A 14,727-nucleotide genomic window follows, 5' to 3' on the forward strand; every position below is an offset into this window, starting at 1 on the left:
TCACGAAGAACCCCATGCATAATAAGGCGGGTTACCCCAGAAATTTGGGGTAAAGCGACTTAGATCCGGGTCGCCTTAAATTTTTTGAAAAACAAGAAAAAAAATTTTATAAGAACAAAAGGAGGGTTTTTTGCCCCTTTTACATTTTTGCAATCTAATGTTCATGAACACAATAAAATTTTTTTTTTACTTTTTTAAATATTGGGGCCTTCAGTTTGGTTCTTTTAATTTTGGTTGTTTTACGCCGCCCTGGATTCCGAGTCATCGAATCCTTTTTTTACCAAAAAACCATTGCAATTTTACTAAGGAATTAAATACCAATCATTTGGATAAATAGCCGGAAGGCAATTTTTTTTGTAGGACCGGTTTTCCCCCGTAAGTTAGTTTTTGCTTTTATTTTTTTTAAAAAATTTTTTTAGTTTATCAAAACCCCGGGTTTGTAAAATTTCTAAAAAAAAATCCCAATTTTAAAAAAGTTTTAATTACAAATGTTATAAAAAATTTAACAAATTAAAATTTCGGATTTTATCAAATTGTAATTTTTAAATTTAAAAGAATATTAATTAATTTTAAATGAAAATTTTTTGTTGGGAGAAAAAAAAAAAATTTAGTTACTATTTTTTTAAAAAACCCCCAAAAAAAAATAGTTAAAAAAAAAAAAAAAAATTAAAATTAAAAATAAGAAAAAAAAAAAAAAATTAAAATTAAAACGTTTTAAATTCTTTTTAGGGAAAAAAAAAAGGGGGAAAAAAAAAAAATTAAATTCTGACTTCAAAACCCAAAAATTTTCCTAAATTTTGGTAAATTACTAAACAGGGCCCCGAATGGGAAATTAGATTATGATTTTGGAATCAAAATTGTCGGGAAAAACTAAAAAGAGTCTTTGATTTTCGGCGATCAAAACTATGGGGGGATTATTCAAGAATTGATATTCAATTGAATTCTAATGTTAACGGCCCGACTTACTTGTACAACTTTTCGTACAATAGTGAATTCTCTATTTGGAAGAAAGTATTTTTGACAAGCCGCTTCCAGGTATTGCGTTATTAATTAAGTAGAACAATGTAATAATCAAATTAATATTAGAGTTACAAAGAATAGTGAACATGAAATTGGGTGTCTTAAATTTTTATATATGTTTGTTAGAAGACAAACGTAGATTGAAAGACATTAATTAAGAAAAGTTTAGAGAACATTTAAATCTAAATTTTAGATTGCACTTGTAATGTATTGGAAAAATTATCAACTTTTGAGATTAATTTGTTATAACAATATTTTGTAGGTACATCTCACTTTGGAGGAACTGATTTATTTATTTTATCCTCCTATAGTAGAAGATTTCGAATGTCTTACCATTTGAACCATGGTACGCCGGATTATTGAATTATGGAAAATACTTAACGGCCAGATGTGGACAGATTTTGCTAAAACGGGGGGGTACCATTAGACTTGATATTTCTTACGAATATTTATTGTAACATCGTACAATTGCGTAATAATAATCAAATACACATTTATTGCAGAAATCCAACACCTCTTCAGCTAATTTTACATGGACCCCAGTGAAAAGTAGAACAACGTATGATATTTAGATATCATACTAAACCTCAAATGAAGATTTTTATTAAAGGAATCCACCGATGGGATTGGGAGATACTTAGATCATACAAAAGAGTAGTACTAAAGTGGAACAATTTCCAGATATAGAATCATTCGTTAATCACACAAACCATCATACAGACCTATAGTATGAAATAAATATGAAGAATTTTAACTAAAATTGAATAGCTCTGAAAAAAAATATTTATATGCAAAAAACTGACAAATTAACAAAAGACTGACAGTGGGAAACAATGTGATGTATCAATGGTGACCAAAGCTAAATCGTTTTTTCAATTTGCAATTTTCCTTTTTTTTTAAACGCATTATCTGTTTATTAGATATAAATATGTGTATATATATATGTATACTGTATATAGTATACATATATATTTACTGTATTTCGAAAAATAAGATCTATACTATACATATTATTTTTCTAAATATTTTTTACTTTTAATAATTTTAAAGTAATCCCAAAATATATTTTACAATCCTTGGTCAAAGATTTATTAAACCCCAGACGTATGAAAAATATATTCTTTTAAAAATAAAATGTCTTTCTTTCTTTTTATGTATTTCTATTTAAATACATTTTCACCTTCTCTATTTTTGAAAAAAAAATTAATATCTCAAAAAATGATAACTGAATTGCCACAATACTCTTATCGAATCATGCGATACACTGACTCATAATTCCAATGAGAAAATTTTTGAGAAAAAAAAAGAAAGAAATTAATATCTAATTTATATTTTATTGTCAATCCACTATCTCCTTCGGCTCAGACGAATGAGTTTATAAACGAGAAAGATAATCAAGAAATACAAAATCGATGTTTGCGCTCTACAAATATGATAAGTCTCAAATTATTATCAATAACGACGAATATTCGTAATAAGAGTTATCGGAAATGCCGAATATATCATTTCTCGCGAGTCCAACTCGTTTTTTATAATCATATGCTTCCAAGTTTCAAGTTCGATTGCGTGAGAATATACATATGTAAATATGGTTGTATAATCCCGACGGAGACACGTTGACAGTCACGCTGCGTGGATCTCTGGCAATTGATCTCGAGCAAAATATGAACCCTACATAATTAATGAATATATCAATAGCAGGCAAAAATTTACACCGGATACACGAAATCGTTTGTCAATGGTATGTGGATGATATCCGAAAAAACGCGACAGGTAGAGGAGCCATTGACAGTTTTTAAACATGGTTTCGTAAGAACTGTGTGTGGCTTTTCTAGGTCGATTAAAAATAAAAACGAGCCTGATCAAAGTAGTATAAATTATTTATATTATCTGTATAAATCTTTTTTCTACATATAGTAATTTGTGAAATTTCTCAAAATTGTTAATAATTCTTTTCTTTTAAAAGATTTCTCGTCGATTCAAGCAAACGAAAAAAAAAGATAATAAGAAAAACTTTTTTTCAAACTTATTATTTAATAATTAGTCTTATCTGCCGTAAAAAATATTCGTTTCTACTAGTAATGCTCATATGCGCATAATATGTTTATTACGTCATTATATACATTTATAACAATCAAATAATATAGAATTAAAGTACGCAATTGATCGATCTTAATAAGGCTTACAATAAATTTTACAAAATAATGATTACTTTTATCAGTATATTATTATCAATAATAATATTTTCTTTAACTCCATTTTTCCATTTTATCATTATATGATCTTATCATCTGGATATCATTATATAAATTATCATCTCGATTAAAATTCAGATTCTATGAAATAAATGCAATTTTATCACTAACAGATATGCACGTTTTTGTTTTATCTTACCTTAAAATATTAAACCTATTCATATAGAATTGTATTAAAAAATAATTAAGAGTTTAACAAGGCTCTGTAATATAAATATAAATTTAAAGTGTAAGACAGACAATAAGGGCCAAATCGCGGATGACAGTGCGTTATCACAACAAAACTAAAATTTTTTCGTTAGAATTAAACACCTGTGCACAAGGCACTAAATTTTAGTTGGTCATGGCCAAGATGTATGGAATTAAATCTCTTGTAGAGATTATTCCAATTTTAAATCTTGGCCGTGACCAAGTAAAATTTGGTGCCTTGTGCAGGTATTTAATTCTAACGAAAAAATTTTAGTTTCGTTGGGATAACGTACTGTCATTCGCGATTTGACTCTTATTGCTTGTCTTACACTTTAATTTTCTAAAAAATAATTAGTTTTTATATATATTGATTAATACATATATAATAAAATATAAACTATAATAATGTTAGGTAATTGTTAGAGATATTATATAAATCAGAATATGTTTAGTATATGCATCTCATTTTTAAATAGTTGAGAATTCTTTGCAATTAAAATTGATATATAAAATTTAAACGTGTATTATCAAATATAGTTAATTATATGTTCAAACGATTTTAATATTTAATTTTTTTAATGAAATTCTATCTAATCATATCAAGAAAAATATAAAAAATATTTATTACAAATAAAACTTGAAAAAATTGAATGATTTTATTAAATTCAGCAAAGAGATATACCTTTTAATACACAAATTTAACACTTATAAAAATAAAAAGTGATCAATTAAACTATAATTAAATTATTTTGAATACACTTTCTGATTTTAGTTAAAGGAACGAACAAACGATCGTTGTCAAACAGCAAATTTATAGCAAATATTACTTTTCAATTTCTTTGCAACGTCACAGCGCATCACTATCCGTATCGCCTTTTTCGTAGTGCAATTAAAGCTACAAGATATCAACAATATATAAATTGAGTTCAGTTAGAATAATTTATATAGAAAAATGTAATATATTTAAATTTATTCATTGTCTTGAATTTCATTATTATTTTTCCATAGAATTATACACCGAGAATTTTCTCTTAAAAATTATCATGAAATTGATGATAATCATAAAACAAAATGATATTCCAAGAATTTTATAAAAATTTCTCTGATTAAAAAATATATTTATTATATTTATATCACAATAAAAATTATTAACATCCACCACAATAAAATATATAAATGAATTTTAATTAAATATATAGTATATATTTATATATAATAATAATTTCAAATATATTAATAACTATATATTAAAAACCTATGTTTCTTTAAATATTTTAATAATTTTTTTAACTCGTTAACTTTTTACAAATAGGTGGAAACAATGAATTTCGCGAGTTTTCTCCTTTTGTTTAAATTCTGAGAAAAGTTACCTAAAGTGATTTACAAAATTTTATCGAATAAAATTTTTGTGTCTTCTAGTACCCCACACTTGACAAAAAATCACAGATTTGGCGAGATAATTTTTTCATGATATACCGTATGTTTAAAATGATCAAAGTGTACGATATGTAAAAAAAATCTCGATTTGCTCTGAGAAAAAGTTAAGAAAAATAAAATCCGTGACAGCACAATAAATCTACTTGAATGATTGTTTGTAATATAAATAAATAGTATAAAATGACAAAATTTGAATAAAATATTGCTTTTTAGTTATACAATATAAATAATGAAAAAACAACTAATATAATTAAATGACAAATTTTAACATACAGACATACATATCCGCAGACACACATATACTCAGCAGATTTATAATAAATACAGGTCGAGGAAGACACACCAATAAACAGACGTACATGAAAATAAATGTAAACTTAACGATACAATAATACTGGTAGACGTTTCGAGACTCTCGTACATTTTCAGTACCATGTAAATCACCGGAACGAACAGACGGTCGTTGCCATACAGCAAATTTATAACGAACATCACGTTTCAATTTCTTTGCAACGTCACCGCGCATCACCATCGGCATCGCTTTTTCCGTAGTGCAATAAAAGCTACAAGATATCAACAGTATAAAGTGAGTTTAGTTAAAATTATTTATATAGAAAAATCTAATATATTAAAATCTGTTCATTCTGTCTTGCATTTCTTTATTAAATTATTTCTCTATAGATATATACACGGGAGTTATTAAGAGATTACTGTCACAGCATAATATATGCAGTGACAGCAATCTTTTTTTTCGTAGCATGTATATAACTGTTTATTGTAAGAGAACCAATCGCACGTTCAGAAAAAATTAATTAATTTTATAAGTAGTGTTTTTGAACAACATAAACAATATTGTGCAACTATGTATGATCCGATGACAGCAGTCAACATCATAGAGTTAAAATATTGTGTATCGTCGTTCTGCGTCACTTCAAAGATACCAATATTTTTACATTTTTTTACTATTTTTTATGGTAAAAGTTTCTTCTGCAATTTTAAGACTTCTATTTACCAAATGGTCAGTGTTGTGTTTATATGATTTCAAAATTAGATACATAAAGCTGAAATAAAAATATGTAAATTTATCTTAGATAGAATGATGATTTTGTTTTAAATATATCTTGAGAAAGATAAAATTATATGGCAATTCATCTAGATAATTTTCTGATAATATTACTTTTAAAACCGCTTATGTGAATTCACTTATAAAAAAATATAAATTATAAATAGTATATATAAAAATGCATTCATTACTTAAGAATCTTTATGTACTATGACTTTAATCAAAAATTTTCTGAACAATTGTCAAGATAATTTAATGAAGATAACACTTTTTTTATCTAAGATGCAGCTATAGAACAAAACATATTTTTATTATCTATATAAAGATAAATTGACGTCAAAATTGCATCTAGATATCATATATATAATTTTATTTAAAGTTCAGCAAACACTGACTATGACTTTCAATGAAATTATCTGAACATTATTCTAGATAATTTAATAATGATAACACTTAAAACTTTTTCATCTAAGATGCAGATATAGATTATATATTTATATCTATTCATAATTTATATATATATACCCAGCAAACACAATATATAAATGTTATATACTCAAGCATGTTACATGTAACGTATATGTTAGTTGTAATTTCCCACTCATTGATGTAACATTTTTAATATTACATATATTACATTGTAGTTATATTGTCATTATATCCCAAGATAGCACTGACTTATCAATACATCAATGTGCTATTTGGTATATAATTACAATATAACTACAACGTAATATATGTTATATTAAAATGTTACATCTATGAGTGGGAAATTACAACTAACATGGATGTTACATGTAACGTACACGTTATATTACCTGTTATATTCCGTTTTATTGTAGCAATGTAACAATTATATATCGGTGTTTGCTGGACAAGTAACAACACGTACAACGATGTGTCACCATTCCCGTAGGAGAACTCGCTCACGTGCATACTTAATTCGGGGCAGAAAACTTAAAAATAAAGTTAAGAATATAATAAACAAAATAATTTGTTTAAGATACACGTGAAAAAGTTTGCTACTGTAGCTAAATTTTTTTTGTTTTTATATGATATATATTATAGAATTATCATCATCCTCCTAAATTAAAATTATGATAGATAAATATTTTATAGAATTCTTCATTAAATTATAGCGAAATAATAATTGTTAGTATAGCTAAAATTTAGGCATGATAACTAAATTTTGAAATTGTAAGATAAAGACAGTTAAAATTTAAAGTTGTGATTATCTTTTTTCTTTATAGATAAATCAATGAAACTTGAAATACATTCGGTCTTTGCGTACGAAATATCAAATATTTGCAAAATTTCATATAAAAGTTAAAGACCTTTTGCGCCTAAAATAGATTGGCAGTTTCAAAGATTTGATAACAATTTTTCTGTATTTTAAACACTTTTGTCAGTATAAAATATTTTAGTTAAAAAGTTTGTTTAAGATACACGTGAAAAAAAATTAGTTACTGTAACTAAATTTTAGCTGTCTCTATATTATACATAAAATTTAGTTATCATCATCTATAGTGTAATGGAGAAGTCTGTAGCTAAAATATTAGCCATCATAGCTAAAATTTAGGCATGATAGCTAACTTTTAGATTGTAATGTAAGGACAATTAAAATTTAGCTATAGTGACTAATTTCTTTTTCATGTATTATGTATACAGATAAATCAATCGGAAATACATTTAGTCATTGTTATAAAATATAAAATATTTTCAATATTACATTTAACAATGAAGAATTATTTACATAAACATATTTTGTTCTAGAATTTAAAAATAGGAAATAACATGAGTAGTAATATCAAATTGATTTTAACGATCTAAAACAATTAACAATAATTTTCTACTAAATTTATTTTATACTAAAATTAAACTTTTTTGTCAGTACATAATTTTTATTTCTTTAGGAATGTATTAATTAGATACGCATATTGTGCTGTGACAATTCATTTAGGTATAATAGTTGCTGAGCATAGAATGTTATTTCCCGATTTATTTTATAAGACTTCATAAAAACGAAGAAATTTTATTATTGTTTTAAACGGAGAAAAATTTCAACACATTTTTAACATTTAAAGTTTCTCATCGTTTCTGGATAATTGATAACTGACAAAAATGTTAAAGCCGTGTCCGGTTTTTACAAAATATGATTCGTGTATGATTATTTCAAAAATAAGATTATTAAAAAGATTTATGCAAATAATGTAAAATCAAGGAATGACGAGATTACAGCTTCTACGTTTCCGTTTCTCAGGAGAAGTTGATGCTCCGTATACACCCAATAAACGAGATGTTTGTATTTCAAATTTTGGAGCACATAAACTGATTGCGTCGAAAAATACAAGTTCCATATCTGATTTGACAACGCTCAATTCCATAGGCTTATTAATACGATAAATTGTCGCATTTTCTATTTTTCTGTTAATTAATTTATTTGTTTTTTCTATATAGTAGCACGAAAAATTAAATATATAGATAAAATTTAGAATGTGGCGCAGTCTTGAAATGGATAAATATTTATCACGTAGCGTGTAACATTCTTTCATAGAAGGTGGTCATAGATATATTACATTTCTGCAAAAAATATCAAAACACTGTTTATAAAATTTTATTTTATTTTTTCTTATAAATAACAGATTCCTATCATTTCTGCTTTATGCAAGTCTCTATTTTTGCAGGCATTATTTCTACATTTTTCAATATATTCTTAAAAATTACCATCTTACTTTATTTAAATTAATTAACCACTTTTTACTTATACACTATATATTATATTTTAATTATATGTTATATATTTTAATTATATTTCAAATTGTAACGTTTGCACTCGATAAGATTCTCTTAACGTGCCATTTTGTATAAACCTTCATGCAAATTTTGACATTTTTTACATTATTATATCTATTACTTAATACAAAATAATACGTATATAGTAAAAGAATTACTTACCTCGTCAATTTTTTTATAGCAACAATATTCTATCAATTGAGATTTGGTAAAATCGGATAAATTAAGGATTTCTCTTAGACGCTCCTCAATATTACCACAAACCATTAAAGAAATAAATAAAAGTCCTTCGTACAAACTATACGGACTTAAAACAATATTTTTTTTCTTCAACTGGATCTTAACTTTATGCAGACAGTTGATCGCGAACTGAAAACGCCATTCCGCTATTAATTCATCTGGCAAATTGGAATAATAAAAAAGAAAACATCAAATTAAAAATATAGAATATTCGAAATAGAAAATCATTTAATTAACAAAAGTTTCAATTAAATTCAACAGTTAAATCAGAACATGTAACAATGTATGAAATGAAAAATGCAAAGTACAATATTTTAAAATTTATTCGTCAATTATAATTATGAACAAATTATATTCTGCAATATTTTTATCTAATTCTATCAAAAACTCATTCTATTTTTTGTCGTGCACAATAAGATGAGATATTTAATGTCAAAATTAAAGTAATTTTATGTATATTTAAAACGCGAATTATCACTTAGCTCAAATATATATATAGTTCATATTAGCAGATTTTGCAATGATATAATCAATTACTTGAGACTAATTAAAATACTCGGCTAATTATATAAATTACATCGAAATGTAAATTTAATGTGTAATTCACATCAATGTGTACAATAACGAAATATAAAATACATATAAATATTTGCGTCACAACTGGAATTTTAGTTCAATATTCTATAAATTGATTGTAAAATTACATTATTTTATAAAAATATCATTGTACTTACTTATACGCAGAAAGTCTTCCCACTTCATTTTGTTCATAAAATATCAAAAACAGAAAAAAACACGTGATACCGTGTGAAACAAATAACTTATTTATTTAATATAATAACTTTGTGTAATATTATCTGCCAACTATAATCTAGCTCGCGTATTGTTAGTTTGGCGTTATCGAATTTAATTGTTGCACAAGTAGTTCAACCGAGTGTAAAATAATTTTAATTTTGTGATATACTTCTGTTCAAAATTCTACTGAACAATTTTCGAATCTGAAACCGTTCTCAGGCTTTATATTTTATCGTTGGTGAAAGTAACGTTTCTGTCAAAATTTTAACATGCTAAATATTATAAATACACACGGATACACACATACACGCACGCAAAAACACGCACACAGGAACAGCTAAGAAAATGTGAGGTGTATAAAAATATAATTGTTAACAAATTCCCAGATTGTCTTATCAAGCAATAGTGTTTTAAAGAGATAATATATTATAATATCTAAACATGTTAGCTATAACTCATATAATTAGTATTAATTTTAATGCTTGTTATTTAATACATTTGTAACTTCAGCATTAAGAGAAGTTATTTGAAGCATACTTTATAAATAAATAAAATATACACATTGGCTCTTATAGCTAATTTATTTTTATTATAAATTTAATATAGAGAACTTTAGATTCTTAAGAAAGTATATATATATACACTTCTCATCGAAGGACAAGAAAGTTAATGAGGAAGGGAAGAAGTTGATAAAAGAGTTGGAAGAGGTGGGATGGGGAATTTTTAACGGGGGGATAAGAGGGGATAGAAAGGGGAAGTACACATATACAGGAGGAAGAGGGGAATCGGTGATAGATTACGTGGTGGGAGAGGATAGAGTAAAGGAAAGGATAAAGAGAATGGAGGTGGGAGATAATATAGAATCGGACCATCACCCATTGATTGTAACGCTAGAAAGAAGAGGAGGAGCTGAAAAGGGAAAAAGGGGGGAGGGAAAAGGAATAAGAAAAAGAGGGAGATGGACAAAGAGGGGAGGAGAAAGAATAAGAGAGGAAATAGAGTGGGGAGAGGGGTGGAAGGAGGGGATTGAAGAGGAGCTTGAGGAAAAAATAGGAAGAATAGAAGAGGAATTGTGAGAAGGAGAAAAAGAGAGTGGAGAAGGGAAAAGGAAAGAGTGGTGGGACGAGGAATGTGAGGAGAAGAGGAAAGAAGTGAGGAAAAAGTTAAGGGAATGGAAGAAAAAAGGAGGAGGAGGAGAAGGATATAAAAAAGTAAGGGCGGAATATAGGATAATGTGTAAAGGAAAAAGAGAGGAGGAGAGGCTAAGATGGTACAAGGAGGCGATAGAGGCAAGAACGGAAGGAGAGGTATGGAAGATTATAAACAGGGAAAGGAAAAAGAGAGAAGGGGTGAATGAGGAGATAAAGGCGGAGGAATGGAAGGAATACTTCATGAACTTATTGGGAGGGATAGAGGTAAAAGTTGTAAGAGGAGGAAAAGAAAAAAGGGAGAGGGTTGAGGAGCAGGAGATAAGCAAGGAGGAAGTGAAGAAAAGGATGCTGGGAAAACTGAAGAAAGGAAAAGCAGCGGGGGAGGATGGGATACCGAGTGAGGTATGGAAATATGGAGGGGAGAGGGTAGAAGAGTGGGTATGGGAAAATGTGCAACAAAGTATGGAGAGGAGAAGGATGGCCGGAGAGGTGGAAAGAAGGGATAATAGTGCCACTGTTGAAAAAGGGAACGGGGAATAAAGTGGAAAACTATAGAGGAGTGACATTGATGCCAACGCTATACAAGATATACGTGGGGATTTTAACTGAAAGGTTAAAGGAAGAAATGGAGGGGAAGAATATGATACCGGAGAGTCAGACAGGTTTTAGGAAGGGAATGGGGGTGATGGATAGTATCTATGTGCTGAACTATCTGGTGAATAAGAGGGTAAATAAGAAGGGAGGAAAGGTAGTCGCGGCATTTATGGACCTGAAGGCGGCGTTTGATTCAGTAGATAGGGAGGTGTTAATGGAGGCAATGAAGAGGAGGGGAGTAAGGGAAGGATCAAGGAGTAGGATAGAAGAGGTGTACAGGGAAACGAGGAGTAAGGTAAGAGTGGGGAAGGAGGAGGGAGAAAATTTTTGGACGGCAAGGGGGGTGAGGCAAGGTTGCCCAATGAGTCCGCACTTATTCAGTTTGCTGATAGCGGATATAGAGGAAGTGCTAAGAAAAGGAGGTGAAACTGGGAGGGGAAAAGGTGCATTGTTTGGCGTACGCAGATGACATGGTACTGTTGGCGGAGGATGAGGAAGGGATGATACATATGTTGGGGAAAAGGGAAAGTTATATGGACAAGAAAAGGTTGGAGGTGAATGTGGATAAGACAAAGGTAATGAGGATTAAAAAGGGAGGAGGAAGAATGAAGAGAGTGGAGTGGAGATGGAAAGGAAAAAGGTTAGAGGAAGTGAAAGAATTCACATATTTAGGGTATAAGCTACAGAGGAACGGGGGGCAGGAGGCGCAGGTAAAGATTAGAGTTAGGAAAGCAGGAGCGGTGATAAGACAGGTGTGGGGAATGGGAAAGAGAAGGTTTGCAGGAGACTGGATGAAAAGAGTATGGCTAATGGAAAGGTTGGTGGGGACGGTGTTGGAATATGGGGCGGAAATATGGGGATGGAAGGAGAGGAGAGAGGTGGAGGCAATGCAGGAGCGATGGATTAGGTGGACGTTAAGAGTAGACTGGTGCACGCAGGGGTATATGGTAAGAGAGGAGATAGGAAAAGACAAATTTAGGATAAGGGCAGGAAGGAGGGCGGTAGGGTATGAGAAGAAGTTAGAGGAAGGAAGAGGAAGAAGTTTAGCGAGGAAATGTTTTGAGGATATGAAAGAGAGGATAAGAGGAGGAAAGGAAAGAACGATGTGGGAGGAAGAGAGAGAGAAATTCAGGGAAGAAAGAGGAATAGAAAGGAAAGAGATGGAGGAAAAAAGGGGAAGGGGAGAGAAAGTATATGAGGGATGGGAACAGAAAGACAGGAAAAGGCAAAAGGAGGAAAGATGGGAGAGGATAAGAGAGTCGAGATATAATAGATGGTATGGGGAATGGAAGGAGGAGGGTTTACCGGAATACCTGAGAAAGGGATGGGGGGAAAGTAGATGGAGAAGGATAGTAAGGTTCAGAATGAACAATGAGATGAGAGGGGCGAGATACTGGGAAGAAGAGGGGAAAAGAAGATGTAGATTATGCGGGATAGAAGATGAAACATGGGAGCATGTGATAGGAGAATGTGGAAAAGAAGGGGAGAAGAGAAACTGGTGGGAAAGAATGAAGGGAATATTGCAGGAAGGAGGAAAAGGGGAAGGATGGATAAGAGAAATAGAGAAAAAGAGGGAAGAGGGGAGAACGGAAGAAAAGGGGGAGGGAGAGGAAAAGGAGGAAGGAAGTATGAGGAGGAGAATGAGTGGAGGTATGAATGAGGTTGTGGAGAATATATGGGGAACCGGAAGCCGAAGCGAAGCGATAGGTAGGGACGGCTCTTTCTCTCTCTAAAGTAGTAGATAAGTAGGTTAAGGTAGAATTAAGTTATTTGTAAATTAGATGTAAGAGTAGAGATAAGAGTAGATATAAGTAAGATTGTAAGAGTTTTGTAAGGTTGGGGAACGCTCCTTCAAAAGCGCCTTCAATCCCTTAGGGGACGAATAAAGAATTGAAATTGAATATACACTTCTCACATTTCTTTTCGGAAGCGTATTTGCTCTGTTCATACGCTTACAATTATTTTGACAGCTTTCACTTACTACTAAAAATCCTAACTTACTACTAAAAATTTATCCAAAATATTTAAATATCCGCCCTATATTATAAAATAGTATTTGATGATTACTCTAGATGAATTAGCACATTACAGGAAATCATTATGTAATAGGAGTAGAAAAAAGGTGTGTTAGCGCTTTACATATCGTATATATTTATATATAATAATAATTATTTACAACATTTACAAAATTGGAGATGCCTTGTATAATAATGACAAGAGTAGATACATAGACACAAGATAATCTTTTGTATCTTAACTGTCAATCTAAACTGAAAAAATAGTTTTTAACTCTGATTAACAAGGTTTCAATGTTTTATAAACATTTTTTTTTATTTGACATTATGTGTATAAATAACTTATGTATATCGAAGATATCAAAATTTTCCTTTAATACCTATTCTTTTAACTTATATAGATATCAAAAGAAATTGAAACTTTGTAGAAAAGAGAAAATTATATTAGTGAAACAATAATTTATATATATAATATTTTATTATATTGAAAAATTAATAATTTTCTAATAATTATTATTTAATTTTAATATAATATTTATGTATAATTACTATTTATTTCACATCATGATTATTATAAAGTACATTATAAGTAAAATTATAACAGCATCTTCCTATGCTTTGCAACCAATCAGAATTTGTTTTTTCAACAATATTGTCTAAATAGAGCATAACAGAATATTTTTTAATTGTATAATTTAAGACCGTGGTATACTAGTTACAGAATATAAAAGGTAATAATAAGTTTCAGTAACTTCTCATGGGACATCATATGCTATTCTGTATATAATCATCTATCTTCTTTTGCTTAAAGACGCATATATAAAGCAGAAATATTATTTCCTTTCTTACTTTCGTGCTTTCTCAATATATACCCATAATTATGTGACTATATATATGTATATGGAAGGAAGAATAAAAGTCTTATTGATTGTATAGAGCCTATTAGGATGTGTGAGAATTGAATTTTTATGCGTTGCATAATTAATTAATATATTTTTTATGCATTGATTGCAATAATAATATTTGCATGCATGCGTTGCAGTTTTTGATTTTATTATGAAAGAATAATATAACTTTGCTTCGCGTGTAATTATTCATATTTTTTATAAACATCTTAAAATTATAACAAGCTGTCAAGTTTATGACATTTAATAAAAAGTAAATTTAAAAAAAAG

General features: G+C 29.1%; 1 protein-coding gene across 2 annotated transcripts in view; it reads left to right on the forward strand.

Moving 5' to 3' along the window:
• Nucleotides 1-5,344: 5,344 nt before the first annotated feature.
• LOC114931125 (F-box only protein 21-like) overlaps nucleotides 5,345-14,727 on the forward strand; it is a 44,994-nt gene continuing 35,611 nt past the window's right edge. For both annotated transcript variants that reach the window (XM_085484887.1, XM_085484888.1), the window contains exon 1: nucleotides 5,345-5,487. The gene's annotated coding sequence lies outside the window, so the exon portion shown is untranslated. The remainder of the gene's footprint in view (nucleotides 5,488-14,727) is intronic.

This window comes from Nylanderia fulva, unplaced genomic scaffold, assembly GCF_048542155.1.
Source record: "Nylanderia fulva isolate GAGA-0341 unplaced genomic scaffold, ASM4854215v1 Scaffold321, whole genome shotgun sequence".
NCBI lineage: Eukaryota > Metazoa > Arthropoda > Insecta > Hymenoptera > Formicidae > Nylanderia > Nylanderia fulva.